General features: G+C 36.5%; 1 pseudogene; it reads left to right on the forward strand.

Annotated features, from left to right (window-relative positions):
• Positions 1 to 10,244, forward strand: part of LOC100069308 (ATP-dependent Clp protease proteolytic subunit, mitochondrial pseudogene) — a 60,567-nt pseudogene extending 50,323 nt beyond the window's left edge.
• Positions 10,245 to 20,000: the final 9,756 nt, after the last annotated feature.

Here is a 20,000-nt window from a genome sequence, read left to right on the forward strand (position 1 = left end):
GAAAAAAATGGTGCAAATAAACACTTATTTCATGATATCCAATTGCAGTAAGCTAAAAAATATTTGAATATATATTGATTGTCACTATATTATGAAGGAAATCCATTCTTATGAATGGGAATGTCTCAAAGGATTTTTGTTTGACCATATAGCTATTGAGAGAATTTTCCTGACATCTCATATTCTATTTCTTTTTTATTCTCAAGTTTAGAGAGAAGTTCCCTATTACACCAAATGCATATGGCCAGGGAAATGACAAGGCCATGCAGGAGAAGGCAGGCTTGTTTTCCAGAGATATTACACCAGTGAGACTCTGAAACTAGAACCATCATAAGAAAGGATGAAACCTGGGGCTGAAAGAGGGTTTTATGAGAAAATCTGCATCTTGAAACATGGGACCACGAGGGCTTCCTCTGCCTTGATCTCTGAAATTAGATAAGGTCATGGCCTTTACCCAGGCAGGGGCCTGTATCCACGAACTGATTTAGACATATAAAGGCCTAGACTGCTTACCCCCAAGTCAAGATGAGTCCGAAAGCAATCTCAATCTCCAGGTTCAGACTACTAATTGTCAACCAAAAAGAGTCTCTGAAACACAGTGGGCCTGGATGGAGAACTTTAAAAGTTTCTCTCCCACCACAGTTCCAGGAGAGTTTAGGTTGAAAATCAGGCCCAGAATCTTTTATTTTTATGTCCTCTTTAAAAAGGAATGCTTAATCCAAAGTCATAAAGATATTTTCTTATGTTTTTATTTTTCTAGAAGCTTTATTGTTTACCTATCACATTTAGGTCTATGATCCATTTAAAATCAATGTGTAAGAGGTACAGATTCTGGGTTCATTTCTGTTCATATGGATATCCTATTTGACTAGTACTGAAGAAATCATTGAATCACCACTTCACTGTACTGTGTTTTATTTACGTTTATTAAAAAATGTTAAACACATCTATAAGCCAGGTATTAGCATTTTTTGTCCAAATAAGCAAGCTTTGGATCACGAGGGGAAGAAGGCACATAGCCAGTAAGGAGAAAAGGAATCGCTCCAAGATCTTTGGACTACCAAATCCATATTTTCCTACCTTGACTGATTTCTGTGGTACTCTAGTATTACCTCAAAATCACAGATATATTTGTTAAATTAATAACTAAATGAGGAGCATGCTGTAGATATAAGGAATTTTCTACATGATCTGAAAAGAAACAGTGTCTCTGAGAACTCGTTTCTGTTGTGGAATGGGAGCATGCCTTGGAATGGTGTATGTCAGAAGTGTGTGCGTGTGTGTGCATATGTGTATGTCTTAAAGGATAATGGTGATACACATTTCAAGATAGAGTGAGGAGATTCTCTTGAGATTAAAGTGGCATTTCAGTAGTAAATTTTTTATAGAAATAGAAGCATAGTCTTAGATGAAAGGAAAGTAAAAGTAGGGGTAAGATTATCTTAGTTATATGATCGTACTTATATATTATTGAAGAACGACCAATAGTGGATAGGAAAAGGATAACGTTCTTTTCACTGCAGCACAAACACACAGAAAAATAAAGTCTAGTTAATACATCATTTGGGAATGTAGCCACGATGCAGCAAAAACCAGAGGGAGTCTTTTATGCGGAACTTAATGGAGATTACAAAAATATTTGTTAAAAATGCTTGAACGTGCATTGAGAACCAACAGTCACTGTACGTATTTCACTAACCAATAAAATTTTGTAATAACAAGAGTTTTTTAAAGAGCCCTATCACTTCAGTTTCATCGTGTTCACATGTCAGCCTTCAGGTTCTCTTTGCGTTGATGGGACTCTGCACCAGAGAGGCTAAGGAATCTACTCTGGATCCTCAGCTATTGCTGATCTTCATCCCTGGCTCACTTTGTTCTTGTTTCAAAAACTGTAGCAGCGTTTTCCTGACATCTCTTAGTGTTTGCAGACTTTTCATATTGTGAATTAAACTGATTTTTCAAAATTCACCTCAAGAAACAAGTTTTTAGCCCATTGATTTTCTATATTCTTCACTAATGTGGTGTTCCTGCTTGATGTGTTAACCCCAAAAACCACATGGTCAGTTTTTGTGGCCCAGTAGCATCTTTCTCGCCGAGAATCTGACTCTGCATCTCGCGCTGTTGGCAATACCAGCATTTTCTCTGCTGTAATGATCAGAGGTAATATTCCACTCTCTCTCTCAGAAAGAACCCCTTCTGATTGGAGTCTAAGCTGAAAGTGTATTCTCTGTTGTACAACTGAACAGTACTTTCTGCATAACACTTTATTTGTTATGAGACTCAGGTATATATTTGATGTTAATTAATGTTTATTGGTCAGTAGATAGATTTCAGAATTTATAAGATTTAACTTGTTTTTATATTTTCAACTCTCTCATCTCAATAATACTAATAATAGCAACAGTAATAAAAAAAAAAATGTGTTCTTCGTAATGTCTCCAAGTGCAATGGGATATGTATTTCCAAAGTTTTATATTATTAAACCAACGCTCAGGGACAGTCATGATCATGTTGCAACCTCATTTCAATGCTTTGGTTTCTTTATTGTCACCTTCTCTGAAGAACCCTAAGCACTAAAGTAGAAACAACCAGATAGCTAAGGGTATATTGAAGAAAGGTACTTTGGGCTAACAGAGTTGTGGCTACCCAGTGGGCTTGTAAAACATACACTCAGGTAATAATGTCAGCATTCAAGGAAATGAAAGTGTCATGGAGAATATGAAGGCAAATGGATGTCAGCTGGCGTGTAATACTGATGGGAAAATTAAAAGAGAAAAGACCAATTCAAAGGAGAATAAACCTAAGTGATCCAAATAAAAATCCAATTAAAGAAATGCTTACTAGAGATAAAATGTGCTCCATAGAAAGATAACTACACTTCCTGTTGGTTCTGGAAAAAAATGCTAATTGCTAATGCTTACAACTTGGGGCCAGTGACTAGATGGAACTTCCTGAATAAACACACACATAAAGAAAAATAACTTACTGCATCACATCAAGAAAGTTATCCAAAGTATGTGTTTACCTTTCAAAGTACTTAGAATTATGATATGTTCTCCTAATAACTCCAGATAATAGTTAAAATCAATATAGAACTAAGAAAAGGACATAAAGTCATTCCTTACATACCAAGTCACTCAAAATTAGGCCAGGTCAGTTTCTTTCTTTCTTTCTTTTTTAAGATTGGCCCTGAGCTAACATCTGTTGCCAATCTTCTTCTTTTTTGTTTTTCTCCCCAAAGCTCCAGTACGCAGTTGTATATCCTACTTGCAGGTCATTCTAGTTCTTCCATGTGGGTCGCCACCACAGCATGGCTTGATGAGCAGTGCATAGGTCTGTGCCCAGGATGTGAACTGGTGAACCCAGGCCACTGAAGTGGAGTGCAAGAACTTAACCACTCAGCCATGGGGCTGGCTCCCTCTTTCCTTTGTTCTTCAATGTGGTAAAGTATATTTGACCTCTATATGTAATTACAATCTGAAAATTCAAATTTGACTTTAGTTCAAACTGTCTAAAAACATGTATCTAGATCTTGCCATATTTAAACATTTTTTTAGACCAAAATGAAAGACAATTGAAGAGAAATTAGGGAGACATAGGATAAAGGAAAGTTGTTTGGCTTGAGATCCTCTGAAAAGATGTGGTGCAGATGTATCTCTATAGATATGTAGAAATTTCCTTTTCTAAGAAGCGAAAAGGAAAGAGTCAGAAGAAAAGGGTATTTTCTAGGGAGTAATCAGGTTCAAAAATGACACGTGACATAGAAGAATGTTTTCTGAGATTAAAATGCCTGTCTATGAAGGAGTATTTGTTATCCAGGGAGCCAGAACTAGGCAAAGCTCTAGTGACAGTCACATTTCCAGAAATTGAGCTTTCATATATATTTACGTCCAGAGTAGACGTTTTCTTCTTGTGTGATTTTGTAGTTAGAAATAAAAGAAGCCATGCTATATGAGATTATAGCTAATTAGAATGTAGGGGAGAACAGGGAGAAATTCCTCAATCTTTTTCTATTCTACTAACGCAGTTTCCAACATCATGAGGTCTGGGTAAGAATTCCTATAATTGACCAACACTGGGGTTCATATCGTTATATAAATAAAAAATATCCAAAAATGATGAGAAAGAAAATAGTATGTGAAGAGGAAGATACTATAACAAATGGCTGAAATCTAGTGTTCACCTTCCCAATTACTTTCATTTGAAAATGGGTCACTAAAGCATTAAGGTGCACCTGGGGCTGTGGCTTTCCTTGCTCCCCTCCCCAACATACCTGTAAGGCTCTTACTTCTCATATACAGGTTAGCCTCTTCTCCAGACTTTAGTTCAGAAAGTCATTGAGAAATAAATGAAAGCTAGAAAGGACAATTTATTTTAATCCTCTCATGTTACAATCGAGGAAACTTGAGTTCCACATAGCATATGTAACCAGCAGAAAATTAACGGCCAAACCTATACTAGAATATTGAATTTTTGCAAACATGTTGCCTTTTGTATACCTTTGCTTTTAAAATGTGTATAAATGGTTCTCAGCTCATTATTATCACCTTATTTTTTCTGTCTCTCAATTTTAACAATCCTTACGTATTTATTCATGACAAACAATTGCTTGGGGCTTTCTACATGGTTAGAAAATAATGATAAATCAGGTCTATAATTAATCAGACTTTCTCTTTATTCATTGAAAAACAAAAATTTTAATGGTACCTAGTAATCTACTAGTGAAACTTTCAAGTTTTAACGCATACATGCACAGCATTAGAAATTGAAACAGTAGGGTTTCTAAAGGTCAAATGCAGTGTTTAAAGAACTTTGAATTTCCTTCCATACATTTTCATACATCGTGTGTATCTATGCTAATTGATTCTCAACAGTTTTTATTTATGCTAGGAACAATGACCTGGATATATGGAATAGCAAAATATCTGTATTGAATTGTGAAGTGTGGTTAAGAATATGGGCTCTGGAGACTCTTAATGGCTGTGAGATCTTGGATGGGTTAACTTAACCTCTTAGTTTTCTCATTTGAAAAATGGGAAAATAGTTCCTCTCTTGTCAGGTTGTTATAAGCATTAGAAATCTTTACACAGACGATGCACTGAGCATGGTGGCAAGCACAATAAACTCTACAAAGTTGTTTGCTATTGATATTATTATTACCATTAATATGTTTTTAGGCTTTAAGACTGATAGTCCAGACTTATTACAGGTTATATTTTACAGTCTTACATTTGTTTTCCAATTTTCTCTGACTGTTGTTATATTATTTTGCTATATTATATTCATATTATAAGTAATTTTATACTCCATTTGGAATATGTAGATTATACATAAAAATGAAATAAATCCCCCAAGAACAAAAATACAGAAAACAGTGGGTCAGAGCTTAGCATGGCACCTTGCACATGCAAAAGTGACCATGCTCAACTGGCGACATGGACTTTGGTCTAAAATATGTCAAGGCATATCACCAAAACTCTACAATAATATTATCTAAATACACACAAGTAGGCATTAAATACACAGGAATCCTTTTTGCAAATCTTAGTTCTTTCCTGGATATTTAGGAATCTATACTAAGGGCAAACAAAATTTCTTATACTACTGCATTAAAACAAGACAAATGTCCATAGTGAAAGGAGCAATTTACTTTGGGTGGGGAGGTAAAAAAAAAGGACAATTCTTAAATTTTACTATTGTCTCTCTTATTCATTTTATTCTATATTTTAGTTTAATTGTTGGCTTTAATGTACACTTAAATATGGTGAAAAGTAATTGGTTCAACTTGTATAATCTTAAAAATAAATTTATGGGACTTCATCAGACTAAAGAGCTTCTTCAAGGCAAGAGAAAACAGGATTGAAACTAAAAAACAGCCCACTAATTGGGAAAAATATTTACAAGTTACTTATCTGACAAAGGGTTAATCTCCATAATATATAAAGAACTCACACAGCTCAACAACAAAAAATCAAACAACCCGATCAAAAAATGGGCAGGGGACATGAACAGACATTTCTCCAAAGAAGATATAAGGATGGCCAATAGACACATGAAAAGTTGTTCATCATCGCTAATCATCAGGGAAATGCAAATCAAAACTACACTAAGATATCACCTTACACCTGTTAGAATGGCAAAAATATCCAAAACTAAGAGTGACAAATGTTGGAGAGGTTGTGGATAAAAAGGAACCCTCATACACTGTGGGTGGGAATGCAAACTGGTGCAGCCACTATCGAAAACAGTATAGAGATTTCTCAAAAAGTTAAAAATAGAAATACCTTATGACCCAGCCATCCCACTACTGGGTATCTGTCCTAAGAACCTGAAATCAGCAATTCCAAGAGTCCCATGCACCCCTATGTTCATCGCAGCATAGAAGACATGGAACCAACCTAAGTGCCTATCGACTGATGATTGGATAAAGAAGATATGGTATATATATACAATGGAATACTACTCAGCCATAAAAAAGGACAAAATCATCCTATTCACAACAACATGGATGGACCTTGAGGGTATTATGTTAAGTGAAATAAGCCAGACAGAGAAAGATGAACTCTGTATGACTCCACTCATAGGTGGAAGTTAACATATAGACAAGGAGAACTGATCGGGGGTTACCAGGGGAAAGGGGTGGATGGCAGGAGGGCACAAAGGGTGAAGTGGTGTACCCACAACATGACTAACAATAATGTACAACTGAAATTTCACAGGGTTGTTAACTATCATAATCTTTATAAAAATAATAAATAAATAAATTTAAACATATGAACTAACGAGTGGTGTAACTAAAAGGATAAACCAGAACATTTTCCATCATGTGGAAGATTCTAAAACAACCATTTTAGTAAATAAGTCAAGCAGACAAAAAATAAAACACTAAAAATCATATACAAGTTGATAAACATAATTAATAAGCTTGATTTACCAGACACAGGTAGAAATATGTGCAACAATCATATAACATATTTTTCTTAAGCACACCAAAATATTTTTATCAAAGTTACATGCACTAAGGTATAAAGCAAATTCTAAAGAATTAGTATAACAGGGACCATGGACTAGGATCATGAGACAATTCAGTTCCATATCAATAACAATGACAACAAAACTAAAATTGTCCTGTAAAAGCTTGCAATAAATTCAACACCCCTTAATAACAGAAAAAAAATGCCCATAAAATTAAACAAAAGGGAGTATCCAACTAAGGAAGCCAACCAATAAGCAACAGAAGAGAAAAAAACTAATGGCAAAATGTTAAAAACATTCTATTGAACGTCAGGAACAAGACAAGTATGCTTATTATATAAATATATAAATAATATATATACTCCATTACAAATATATTACTTATTGTATTGGAGTCCTAGCCATGACAAAAAAAGTCAAAACACAAAAACAAGATATCTAAGTATTGGAAAAGAAGAAATATAACTCTGATTATTTACAGTGATATGGTTGCTTACATAGAAAATCCTAAATATTCTACAAATAAAGTATCAGAATTAATATGAGAGTTTAAAATGAGACAAGTTATATAAAAATTGGCTGTATTTCTATAGAGAAGCAACAAAGAGAAAATATTTAAGTGAAATACAGAATGTAAATAGCATAACATTGTGAAATCATCTAGGAATAAGAATAACGCTTAAGAAATGGTGTAAGATATATTTAAAGATCATTATAGAACTATATTGAAACCCATGCTCAAGACCTAAATGAAGGAGAGAAACACACCATATTCATGGCTATCATAAGTAGGTCAGTTTATTTCAAATTGATTTATAAATAAAATGTGATTTAATTAAAATTCTGACATTAGTTGTCTGGGACTTGTTCAGACTGATATAAAATTTATGTGGTAAAGCAAAGGGCTCAGAATATACAAAATATTCATGAAGAATGGCATATGGGAGAGACTTGCCTGCTGGATATGAAGGCTTGGTATAATGCTATAGTAATGCAGAGTAGATGCTATTGATGTAAGGATTAAAAGAGAGAAACTGAACAGAGGAGTGAGCATAGAAATATTTCTGCATAGTATGAATACTTCATTTGTCACACAGGTGGTATTGCAGTTCAGTGAGAAAAAGATATAGTTTTCTTTAAATAGTGCTCTGATAACTGACTATACTTATTAAAAATAAACAAACAAAATATTGCACACCATAAACAAAAATTCAATTTCAGGTAAATTAAACACTTCCATGTGGAAAAAGAAAAAATATTCAGGAATTTTATTTAGCAATGTACTTAAGGTCCTAGGAAATGCCTGGACATAATTGATGCTCAAGAAATTACCTGAATAAATATGGGACTATATGAAACCAGAGTAAAGAATGATTTTATAAAACACTTGTGTCTATAATAAACCATAAAGAAAATGATTGATAAATTCTGATAAAGTAAAAATTTCTGTTCATCAAAAGACATCATTAAGGGCCCAGCCTGGTGGTGTAGTGGTTAAATTTACGTGCTCTGTTTTGGTGCCAAAGGGCTTCACAGGTTCTGATCCCGGCTGGGGATCTACACACCACTCATCAAGCCATGCTGTGGCAGAGTCCCACAGATAAAATAGAGGAAGATTGGCATAGATGTTAGTTCAGGGACAATCTTCCTCAAGCAAAAAGAGGAGGATTGGCAATGGATGTTAGCTCAGAGCCAATCTTCCTTACTTACCAAAAAAACAAACAAAAAAGAAACCATTAAAAAGTATAAAAACAGGGGCTGGCCCTGTGGCCGAGTGGTTAAGTTCGCACGCTCCGCTGCAGGCAGCCCAGTGTTTCATTGGTCCGAATCCTGGGCGTGGACATGGCACTGCTCATCAAACCACGCTGAGGCAGCGTCCCACATGCCACAACTAGAAGGACCCACAAGGAAGAATATACAACTATGTACTGGGGGGCTTTGGGGAGAAAAAGGAAAAAATAAAATCTTTAAAAAAAAAGTAAAAATACATAAACTACAAACTGAGAGAAGATATTTGCATTGAATATAAATTAAAATATTAGTATTTTGAATATATAATAAACACAAATCAATAAGAAAATGACAAACAATTCAATTAGAATAAACAAAAGACATGAAGGGGCATTCTTGTGCAGAGACAATAGAAATCACTAGTAAACATACAAACAGCACGTAAGGCAATTGTATTAGTAATATTTTATTTTTTTAAGCAGTAGGTGGAAGCATGGGTGTTTAAATTATCAATCATATTTCATTTATCTTCCATATAAACATCTAATGTAGATAGGTATAATTTTTTGCAGTCTGAGATATAATGAAAAAAATAAAATTAACAATGAAAAGCAATGTCTGGGTAGGAACTCTTTAAAAAGATAATAATTATGAGTTAATAATAACATTAAAAACAATGATAGCTGGGGGGGGATGTGGCCCGGAATACTGGGAGGATTGGGCCCGGGCAGCTGCAGGCAGGTGCTGGCGATGAGACCTCGCCTTGCTGCTCGCCTGTAGCGGAGCCTACACGCGACGGCAGCTCGGCTCTCTGGCTCATTCTCGTCGTGGTGGGACAGGCGGGTCAAGGCGACCGCGCCTATGACATCTACTCACGGCTGCGTCATGGATGTGATTAATGACAGCGTCACCAGCCTAGTTACCGTGCTGCTGCCGTTCCTGCATTTGGAGAACGATAAGAAGCCCATCTACATGCACATCAACAGCCCTGGCAGCGTGGTGACGTCGGGCCTGGCCATCTACCCCTCGATGCAGTACATCCTGAGCCCCACCTGCACGTGGTGCCTGGGCCAGGCCGCCAGCATGGACTCCCTCTTTCGCTGCCTGGACCCTGCGCATGCTCCACTCGCTCTCCAACTCACGCACCTTGATCCGCCAGACCTCTGGGGGCGCCCTGGGCCAAGCCACGAACATCGGCATCCAGGCAGAGGAGATCATGGGACCGAAGAAGCAGCTCTACAACACCTAGGCCAAGCACACCAAGCAGAGCCAGTAGGTCACTGAGTCGGCCGTGGAGAGGGACTGCTCCATGAGCCCCTTGGAGGCCTAGAGTTGGGCATCTTAGGGTTCTGGTATACCCACCCCAGAACGGCAAGGACGAGCTTGAGCTGGTACAGAGGGAGCCCGTGGTGGGGGGCAGCCCCGGAACCTACCCCAGCAAGCACCTGAGAGTCAGACCTCAGCTATTGGACGAAAGGGGAGGGGCCAGGGGCCCGCCGGACGCTGCCGCTGCAGCCCTGCTCACCCCTCACTGCTGAGCCTGGAGGAGCCCTTTGAGGAACTCTGGATTTGGGGGTGCCTCTGAGGGCGGGTATCCTAGCTGAGACACTGTGCTTTTAAATTAAATCTTCGTAGTCTTTGCAAAAAAAAAAAGATAGCTAAAATTTGAATGCTTCTTATTTATCTGACATTTGCCTGATAAATTTATATATATTTTACATAATTTTTGCATAATTATCACATATGTGTTAATAGGTCACATCCTCTGTCTAATAAAATGAAGATTTTAATAGGTAGACTCTGTCAAACAATGGACATAATTTAAGGAATAAGAAATATACCTTGCTCCAACTTTTTGGAATCAAGATAGAAAAACACAAATAAAAATGGCTGGTGGTGCACATTACCTCAGTGAATTTCAAGGGCATTTTCTCACACAAATAAATTCTCTCAATTCTGCAGAGCGGAAGTACTAAAAACAATCATTCATTCTTCCCTTCAATATCGGACATCTGCTAAGGGCCAGAATCTGTTCGAACACATAACAAGCTCTCCAGGAGTTTACATTTAATTACAACGAGCGGATTTCATTTTTTCACTGTTACCAAGATATTATTCTCCATCGCATATTCCCTTCTATAATAAATTTTGTTGGGACCAATTTTAGACATTGCACAACCGTTCCAAGAAGCAAAACTGCAGGCACAAAAGAATTAGGTCAAAAGATCTGCTTTACTACAGCTCGTTTGCTTAACCAGAGCTCCCGATACCACAGCACTTTTTCCCATCCACGGCCCTGGAAATTCACTCAGGATTCTTTCTGCGCCATGTCACAAACAACAGTTGTTCAGTCAATCCCCTTCTCTAGTCTTTCTGTAGTAGCTTCTGCCTATGTCACACGGCCATGTTTTTTTGTTTAAATCACATTTTGGTCTAGATGATTGACCATTTTTTTACCCTGTTGAATACTGTATAGTTTATAATTTTGGCATTTAAAATGCTTCTCCTTAGGAACCCTATCAACCAGCAGGGTGAATTTGAGCCACATGTGCATACAATGTGGTGGATATCAAGGTCTGTCGCAGGGAAGGTTGGATTCATTTTTTCTGCCTATCGACACCACTTGCAGCTCGTCTGAGCTAGTATCGCCATTTCTGAACCCCTGCAAGCTAGAAATGCTGAACAATTTATCTGCGCTCTGTGTTGATGCAGCAGATGGCTAGCTGGTTGCTTTTGCTCAGAAGAAATAAGTGGAAGCAGCACACTGAATGGTCTATAAATAAACAGTACATTAGCACCCTTTTTTCAAGTACTGTATGGAGACTTTTTATTCTAATATGGAAGTAGATCCTGTCACAGGTTTTCTGTTATGAATGCAAATTTAAGTCATAGTCATGGTAAAAATAAGATGATTAGGACAAGAACTCATTGCCTGCTCTTTCCTCTTTAGCACTAAGCTGCTCTGTGTCTTTGTTAGACGAATGAGAGACCTGCTCAGCTGGAAGGAATGAACCTCACTAGGTTACTTTGTTAATTTCTCTGACTAGAACAATCCAGTCCCTTGGAAGAAATAACAGGTGTTGTTCTCACGTGTTGACAAATGTCCATGATAATCTGTTATAATGACTCAGTGGCCTCGGGTCAATGTTTAAACTTCCCAGAATGATTAAAGACTTTTGTATGAAATACTATGGTGGGAGGGGGCACAAACGATCAGGAATGCAGACAGTAAATTATAACCATAAATGCTTCCTTGAAATAAGATTTTTTGAGTCTCTTGAGGAATTACAACAGCAGCTAAACTGTTCACTGAACTGATTTAAGACTTACAGCAAACCTTCTCCCCCCAAAAATTGTTTGTCACTAATTCTGATAATGGTGACAGGTGTTGAGAAAACCTCTTATAGGCATGTGGTACCCACATTTTCCACATGGTTATACTACTTTAGATTGCACTTATATTTAGAACTGCTTCCTAAGCAGAGTTTAATGCTCAAGTTATAGACAATATTCATAGGTACAGATAGATATTAGCACCTGTGTGTGTGAATGTGTGTGTTCTCTGCATTCGCAATGGGTCTTTTAGAAAAGTTCTAAAATGTAAAATTGCAAGCTAATGAATGAAAAGTAAAAATGAGTAAGCTGGTGGCAATAGTGATCACATTTGTAAAGAAGGCAAATACTTTTGAAATAATGTGAAATTGTAAGGTTTATTTGAAAGATAGTGACCTGTGCCATCATTAGTGTGTCAGCCTGTGATTTGGCCAAGCAGGAAATCTACCACTAGTTAAGTTTTAGAATAAATTGTAAATTAATATTTTTGGAGAAAAAAGAGAAAAAAACACAACAGACATGAGAATTAGTGTGATTGCTCCTCAGTGATTTTTTTTGGTTCACAAAGCTCATCTTGATTTTATGTATTTTCTTGCTGATATGAATCATGGTAGATGGAGGAAAATTTCTCAGTGGAGAATGATTCTGATAGGTATAGTGCAAGAAAATCAAGATTTGGCCTCATTAATAATGTGCCAGTGTAAGTAGCAATTGTCAAGAGCCTTCATCGGTGAAGGTGATGACCCAAACTTGTTGGGAACTGATACATAATAAAACTTTCCATAATGCAAGTGAAAAAAGTGAGCATTGGAGCTTCCCATAACAAAGAAGGAAACCAGGCATTTGTGGGTGGGAGAGCTATATCTGACAGTGTTATTATTTAATTTACACATCTATTCCATGTATTTCTCCATGTTCCACACCCCAGGACATTTGCACATTCTCTTCTTTTTGCCTCCAATACTCTCCTCTACCTGCACCAGTTTACTCATCTCATAGACTTCACCAAAACAGTTGCAGATCATTGTATTCTCCATGCTAGTTGCATATTGAAGTCTTTGTACAGATATGTTTGAATTAATAATTACATTCTAATTACTGGGGACCAAAAATAATCCAGATAGGATCCCTGCCTTGAGAAGCTTAGAGAATGAGACACTTGAAGTGAACTTCCACTAAGGATTGCTTTCTTAGATTGAAACAGTCTTCTTTTGTACACAGATTTTTGGTTTGTGAGTCTGATAAAAGCATTTAAAAGGATTCTTCATGTACAGGACACCCTCCTGGGTGTAGAAGAAAGAGAAGCTAGACTATTTTCCCAGCCAATGTCATTACAGTATCTCCAGTGGAACCTCATCTGGAAGGAAGAAACAGGATGAGAGCTGCCACAGCATCTTGTACAATCTCCCCATGAGTGGGAAGGAGGGCCGCCCCAGGATATGGCGCCTCTGCCTGCCCTTCAGCAAAGCTCAGCTATTGGATTCTAGGATCCTTTTAGTAGCACTCAGACCCGTCCTATTAATTCCTCATGTTTTACAGAATGGAAATTAAATAAAATTAACCCATGATAAAGAATAAAAAATGAGGGGAGAAAGGATAAAATTTTGCAATCAAAGTCTACCACTCATTTTTCTAGGAAAAACATTGTAATGTTAGCAGAATTCTAGATAGCAAAAATCCCATTTCTGTCTGTTCACTATGAACAAGAAAGAATTAAATGGTGATAATAAATAAATTTGAAATAAATATTTCAAAGAAAGAATATCAAAATTAATTTCAATTTTAAAATCCCATTTCCTTATATGTCAATTGTAGATAATTGTTGATATATGAATATTAATCTATATGTCAATAAATAAAATTATAATGAAAGTGCTTTGGTAAAAAATCACAAAATGAAAATTTTTAAATGTGAGTCATTATTAGTATGGTAATTAAATACAGACTCTGAAGTCAGATTGCCTGGTTTAAATCTTGGCTCTGCCACTTACTGTATGAACTTTGGGGGTGTTACTTAATTGCTGTATGCCTCAGTTTCCTAATCTGTAAAAATGGGAAACTATTAAATGAGCTGATTGGTGAAAATTGTTTTAAAGAATATTTGCCCTCATTAAAGGTAAGCTATCATTATTATTAAAATATGTAAATTATCTCTATTATTATTATTAACCACAGGATAGTAAAACAGCAGTCGGAATAACACTATCTGATTCTCCATTGTATTTCATTTCCTGGCTATTCTTAAAATCGTTTAATGTTACTCTGCCTTCTGGAGAATGTTTATCTTCCTGAGTAGGCCATGCAAAGAATCTCATGATCTTGCTGCAACTTGCAGTTTTCAAATGACCCAGTCACGATCTTTCTTGCTCCAGGTCTTTGCTCACCTTTTTTTCTGTCCTTGATGTCCTTTTGCTCACCATTCTTAGCCCCCTCCTCTATCTCCACCAAGAACCCCCTGTAGCACTTTTGTTTGCTTTTGTAGCCAAATAGTCTTTAATACTGTGAAATGTCCAACATGTAATTAAAATAAAATCTCAGCTATCTAAATATATGTATTTATCAAAGATTTACTCTTATTCAACTTTTTGGTTGCATGTTTCTTTTTCCATATTTTAAGTGAAAAGTTGAGTCAAAGTTTACAATTTTTTTGGGGGGGGGACAGTTGTAATAGATCAAATATTGTAACGCTCAATAAATGCCTGACAAATCAGGTTAACAGAACTTAATATAAATAAATAAATATATATATACATACACACATGTACGTACATATATATATACAAGGGGCTTTTAAATTTTTAAGCAAAGGTAAACTTTTGCCTTAGGACATAGTTCATGCTGGTCTCTGTGCCTCTTGAGTTGATGCATTATTTTGGTGCAGTGTAAGAGTTTATTTCATCCTGAGTTACCCTGTAGCATATTCTTAACCCTATCCTAACATTATATTGAAATCATCTCTTTGTGAGGCTGGCTCTTCCACTAGAATGTAAGAAGTTTGAGGGTAAGGATTATGTTTTCTTTTTCCCTCTTATGCCTTCTGAACCTAGCCCAATAACTTCACATTTTAAGTGTTCAATATATTTAATAAATGAATAATTAAGGTTTTCAACTGATAGAAGCACACTGCAAATAAAGTTTGTCATCTTTTTTGAGAGAGACACTCTCCATTATGTCTAGACCACTGGTTCTCAGGCATGGGTGCGCATTAGAACTTCCAGAAAGCATTTTAAAAAATACCAATGCTCAGGGCCCAGTATTTTAATCATCCGAATCCCTGAGAGGTGGTGCCCAGACATGCACATCTTTAAAGGTCCCGGGTAATTCTGTTGAAACACCTTAATCGAGAACTCCGGTCTAGAACAACAGATTTTCAGTATGCCATTCACAAGAATATTTGTAAACAAGTCTAAAATCCTCTAATCTGAATCCTTACCTCTAGTAGTATGCCTTTAAAAAATTCTGATTAATAACAAGTATTTAAAAGGTTGTGAAATTGTAGGTATTATTAATCAATTTTCCAGTCATTTTATGGAGCTTTTCCCCTACAGCCGTGGAAATTATTTTTTGTTTCCGTCAGGTAACCTGGATGAGTTGAGCACAACTGTGCCTGCAGGGTTTTATTTAGCTGCAGAATTAGGTTGTGAAGATGTCAGTCCTTGGATGTCCTAACTTCCATTTGGGTCATGGTAAAAAAGTCCTGGGTGAATAATAAATTTGAAAATTTATGTAAAATTCTCCTCTCTTGAATGTTTGATATGCATCCCAGCTTCCCAACTAAGACTCCAGTCACTGAAACCTGATTGGTAAGGTCAAAGTTAGAAATGTCAGCTAGACCATTAATTATGTTTATGTTATAACAATATTTTGCATTATACAAATATTTAAGTCAACATAGCAGAATTCATTTTTAATCCTTGAGATTTTAAAGATATTAGAGTCATAGACTTTGGTTTAATTTGTTTTTAAATACCATATCTATTTCTAGAAGACTTAATTCATGTCAGCATTTTGATAGAAAAATACTGCTATTATATAAATTCTTATATTCTGGAATTTTTGTCCTCATTTTCTTTCTTTCTTTCTTTTTGGGTTTTTTTTTTTTTTTTTTTTTTTGGTGAGGAAGATTCACCCTGAGCTAATATCTGTTGGCAATCCTCCTCTTTTTTTGTTTGAGGAAGAAGAGCCTTAAGCTAACATCTGTCTCAGTCTTCCTGTATTTTTTGTATGTAGGATGCCTGCACAGCATGGCTGAGTGGAGTAGGTCCATGCCTGAGATCCGAATCTGCAAACCCAGGCTGTTGAAGTGGAGTGCACAGAACTTTAACTACTCAGCCACGGGGCTGGCTCTCTTTATCCTCATTGTTTTACTGTTTATAAAAGCTTGAATGTCCTACAAAATAAAACCAATGAAGCTATTGTAATAGCTTCGATGTCCTTTATTTTTGGAATTTGTTCATTTATTGATCAATATCAAATTTTCCCATGTTTTCTATACTCAGCTGCAAAGTTGAAACTAAATTTAATTTTTTAAAGTGTCACAAAACTTGGGTGAATAATGTAAATATTAGAAAACGAATTGTGATAATCTAGTTTTATTATAAAAATGAGATTTTTCTAAAGGTAGACCAGAAAACTCTTCTAAAATTGAAAGATAAAAGTAACTTTGGGACCAAATGTCCTGAGAAAACTGGAAAAGTTAAAAAAAAAGTTAAACGATTCTCACCATTTCAGTGCTAAAACTTACTACTTGTATGGGGGATCAGAATTGGCCACCCCTAAATGTGTCTCTTTGGCTTGATTATTTTTAAGGACAGAAGACTCTGAAAGAAACTTTGATGTTCTCCCTAACTGCCTAAAAGAATTTAAGATGGAAGGCCTGTCCCCAGAACAGGCACCACCATAGATACGTCTGGGTATAGTAGACTGAGAGGATCCTTGCTAAGCCCATTTTTATCAAAGTTCTCTCTCTCTGGTTACATTGTCTGTAGATGGCCGAGCAAACATTTGTTTATCAAACATTTGCTTTTCTGTCTCCATGTAAATTGTCTTCCCCCTCTTTGAAATCCCAAACCACCACCCCCAACATCCTCCTTTGTCTTTAGCTGAAGATGGTATTTAAGGTGGCAGCTTCGGCCATTCTGGCGAGTTACTCAGCTTTCCTGGGTTCCTCTCATGTATACATGTTATTAAACTTTGTTTGATTTTCTCCTATTATTCTGTCTCATGTCAATTTAGTACTTAGACCAACCCAAAAGACCTAGAGGGTGGAGTAATGATTATTCCTCCCCTATACCTGTTAGAGAGCAACAGGCTTCCCACAAGACTAGCCAAAAAGTCAGGAGGCAAGTCTGTGGAATAGAAAAGATTTATTCATTTTTGCCAGCAAAGATGGAGGGTGGTGGACTAGTGTCCTTAAAGTCTATCCTCCAGAACAAAGACTATAGGCCAGTTATATAGGGGCTGGTCTCTGGGTGGGGCAGACATCTGGTCTTCGTTCTTGATAATCTTTTGTTTTTCTTCCCTTGTGACTGATGTTCCTGTTTTCAAGAGACTGGATATGCATCAGATACTGGAGCAATGCCCTATATCCTGATTTAGTTTAAAGATAATAAGACCAAAAGCTTTAATATCTATAGTAAATATGACTCTTTAGGTGAGTGGCCTCAACACTTCCAACTTAGATACCACTATTTTGTTTATAAATGTTTAACGCATTAAAAAAAAGGAAGAAGGAAGAATATAGGGGATTTCAATCAGCCAAGCTGTCAGTCAATCTGTCAGCTATACACTAAGTTACTTCTTTTTTTAATGTTGTCTTCTGGGTTTGAGTACTATTGCTATTGTTGAATCCTAATGCCCAGTTTTCAAATTGTGCTTTGGCTTCAGAAGACACGAACACTAACAAGTCCATTCATATTTATATTCACATCATACTATATAGTCTCTGAAGGAAGTGTGCTAGTGAAGGGCTGATTGAGCAAGCAACAGTTTGAATATAATAATTGAAATTGTTTGAAAACTTATTTTAATTAAGTTTTCTTCACCTTGTATAATATTAGAGGACTTTTCTCTGTATAATTTTATCATTTAACAGTTGGTGAGGGCCAACCTACACACATTTTTCTCATAGGCTTCAGAATCTGTACTAGGTTCCAAGTTATATTTCAGGACTGCATGACTGAGCTCAGGAAAACTTGAACTTAACTAACGGTATGACTTTGCAGTATTCTCAAAATATATTATGCAGTCAAACCACCTGGGTATGTTGTTAAATAAATATTCTGATTCAGTAATTCTAGAGTGTAGATGAGATTCTGCAATCCTAACAAGCTCAAGTGATGTCAATGCTACAGGTCCATGGACCACTCTTTGAGCAGCAAAGAGCAGACTATCAGGAGATTTGCAATAGCCTGAATTTTTCAGTCCCAGTGCTTCATTACACAGATGAATGTCTTTTTTTAGATGGTAAATTTGTTAATAAGCAGACAACGTTCACATTCTGTATACATTTTCTTCTATAACATGTACCAAGTAAGAAAATATCTTTAGAAAATCTTTGAAGTAATGGAGAAAGAAGAAGACCATTACCATTTACATGTAATTGATTAACTGGTGACAAGGATGACTATTCCTAGTTAATTCCAAACATAATATAATTGCACTGCTTTTAACAAAGGTTGTGACTCTGCCTCTACCACCATAACCTTCAAGATATTTATTTCAAGATATTATAACCTTCGAGATATTTGGCAATCAACAATAAGTTCCAAGTCGTAGTTAGACAGCATGAGTGATAAAACTTGGGTTTTGGGATAGATATTGTACTGTTAAGTCATATAACTAAGCCACATGATCCAGGGTGGGTGGATTTTAAATCTCTAATCATTTCAAACTTTTATATCAAATACATGTATGAAAAATTCCTGCAAAATTCTTTTGACATTTTCCTGTAAAACAAACGCATCATATGAGATGATAATCTTCTGTCTTTTCACTAAACATTATCAGAAGGCCATTTTAAGGGAAAAAACCCTGTTCCCTCCGCACCCCACCGTGTCGGGAAAAACCCAGTTCTTCCCACTGTGTTTCTCTTCTGTGAGTCTTTACTCTCACACGGAACACTTAACTGACACTTCTGGTTACCAAATTTGTGGGTTCCACCCCCCAACAACAAGCAAGTCTCTGAAACCATCTGGGTGTCCTACAATTTCACTATCTACTCAGAGATACATAGCACAAGGTCTGGGAGGATCTTGAGCACAGGAGCTTCTGTCCCCATGCAGCTGGGGTGCATCATCTTCCTGGTGTGGATGCATTTGCCAGCTTGAAGGCTCTCTGAATCTCGTACTATTGGGATTTTATGGAGGCTTCCTCGTGTAGGCATGATCTATTATTAACTCCATTGCTCTCCCCTCTCTGGAGGATGAGGGGCGGAGCTGAAAATTCTAGGCTTCTAATCATGGCTTGGTCTTTCCAGTAACCAGCCCCCATCCAGGAGCCCACTCAGAGTCACCTCATTAGAATAAAAGATGCTCCTAGTCTTATTATGTCTTAGGAATTTGCAAAGGTTTTAGGAGCCCTGTGTTACGGACAGGGTCAAAGACAAATATTAGAACAGAAGATGCTTCTAGTGTTCTTATCACTAGGAAATTACCAGAGTTTTAGGATCTCTGTGCCAGGAACCAGAGACTGAGGCCAAAATATATTTTTTCTATTATCTCACAGCTACTACAGCTGTGTAGTTTTCCTCTAATTATAAAACTCTGATTTCATTCAAACAGTAAGTGTTCTCTCCTAGTACATGGATGATAAATAACAAGTTCCTTTGTTTTCAGCTTTATTGGAGTATAATTGACAAATAGGAATTGCATATACTTAAGATATACAACTGGATGTATTGATATACAGATACATTGTAAAATGATCACCACAATCAAGTTAATTAACATATTCATCAATTC

Source organism: Equus caballus, chromosome 2 (genome assembly GCF_041296265.1).
Source record: "Equus caballus isolate H_3958 breed thoroughbred chromosome 2, TB-T2T, whole genome shotgun sequence".
Taxonomy (NCBI): Eukaryota; Metazoa; Chordata; class Mammalia; order Perissodactyla; family Equidae; genus Equus; species Equus caballus.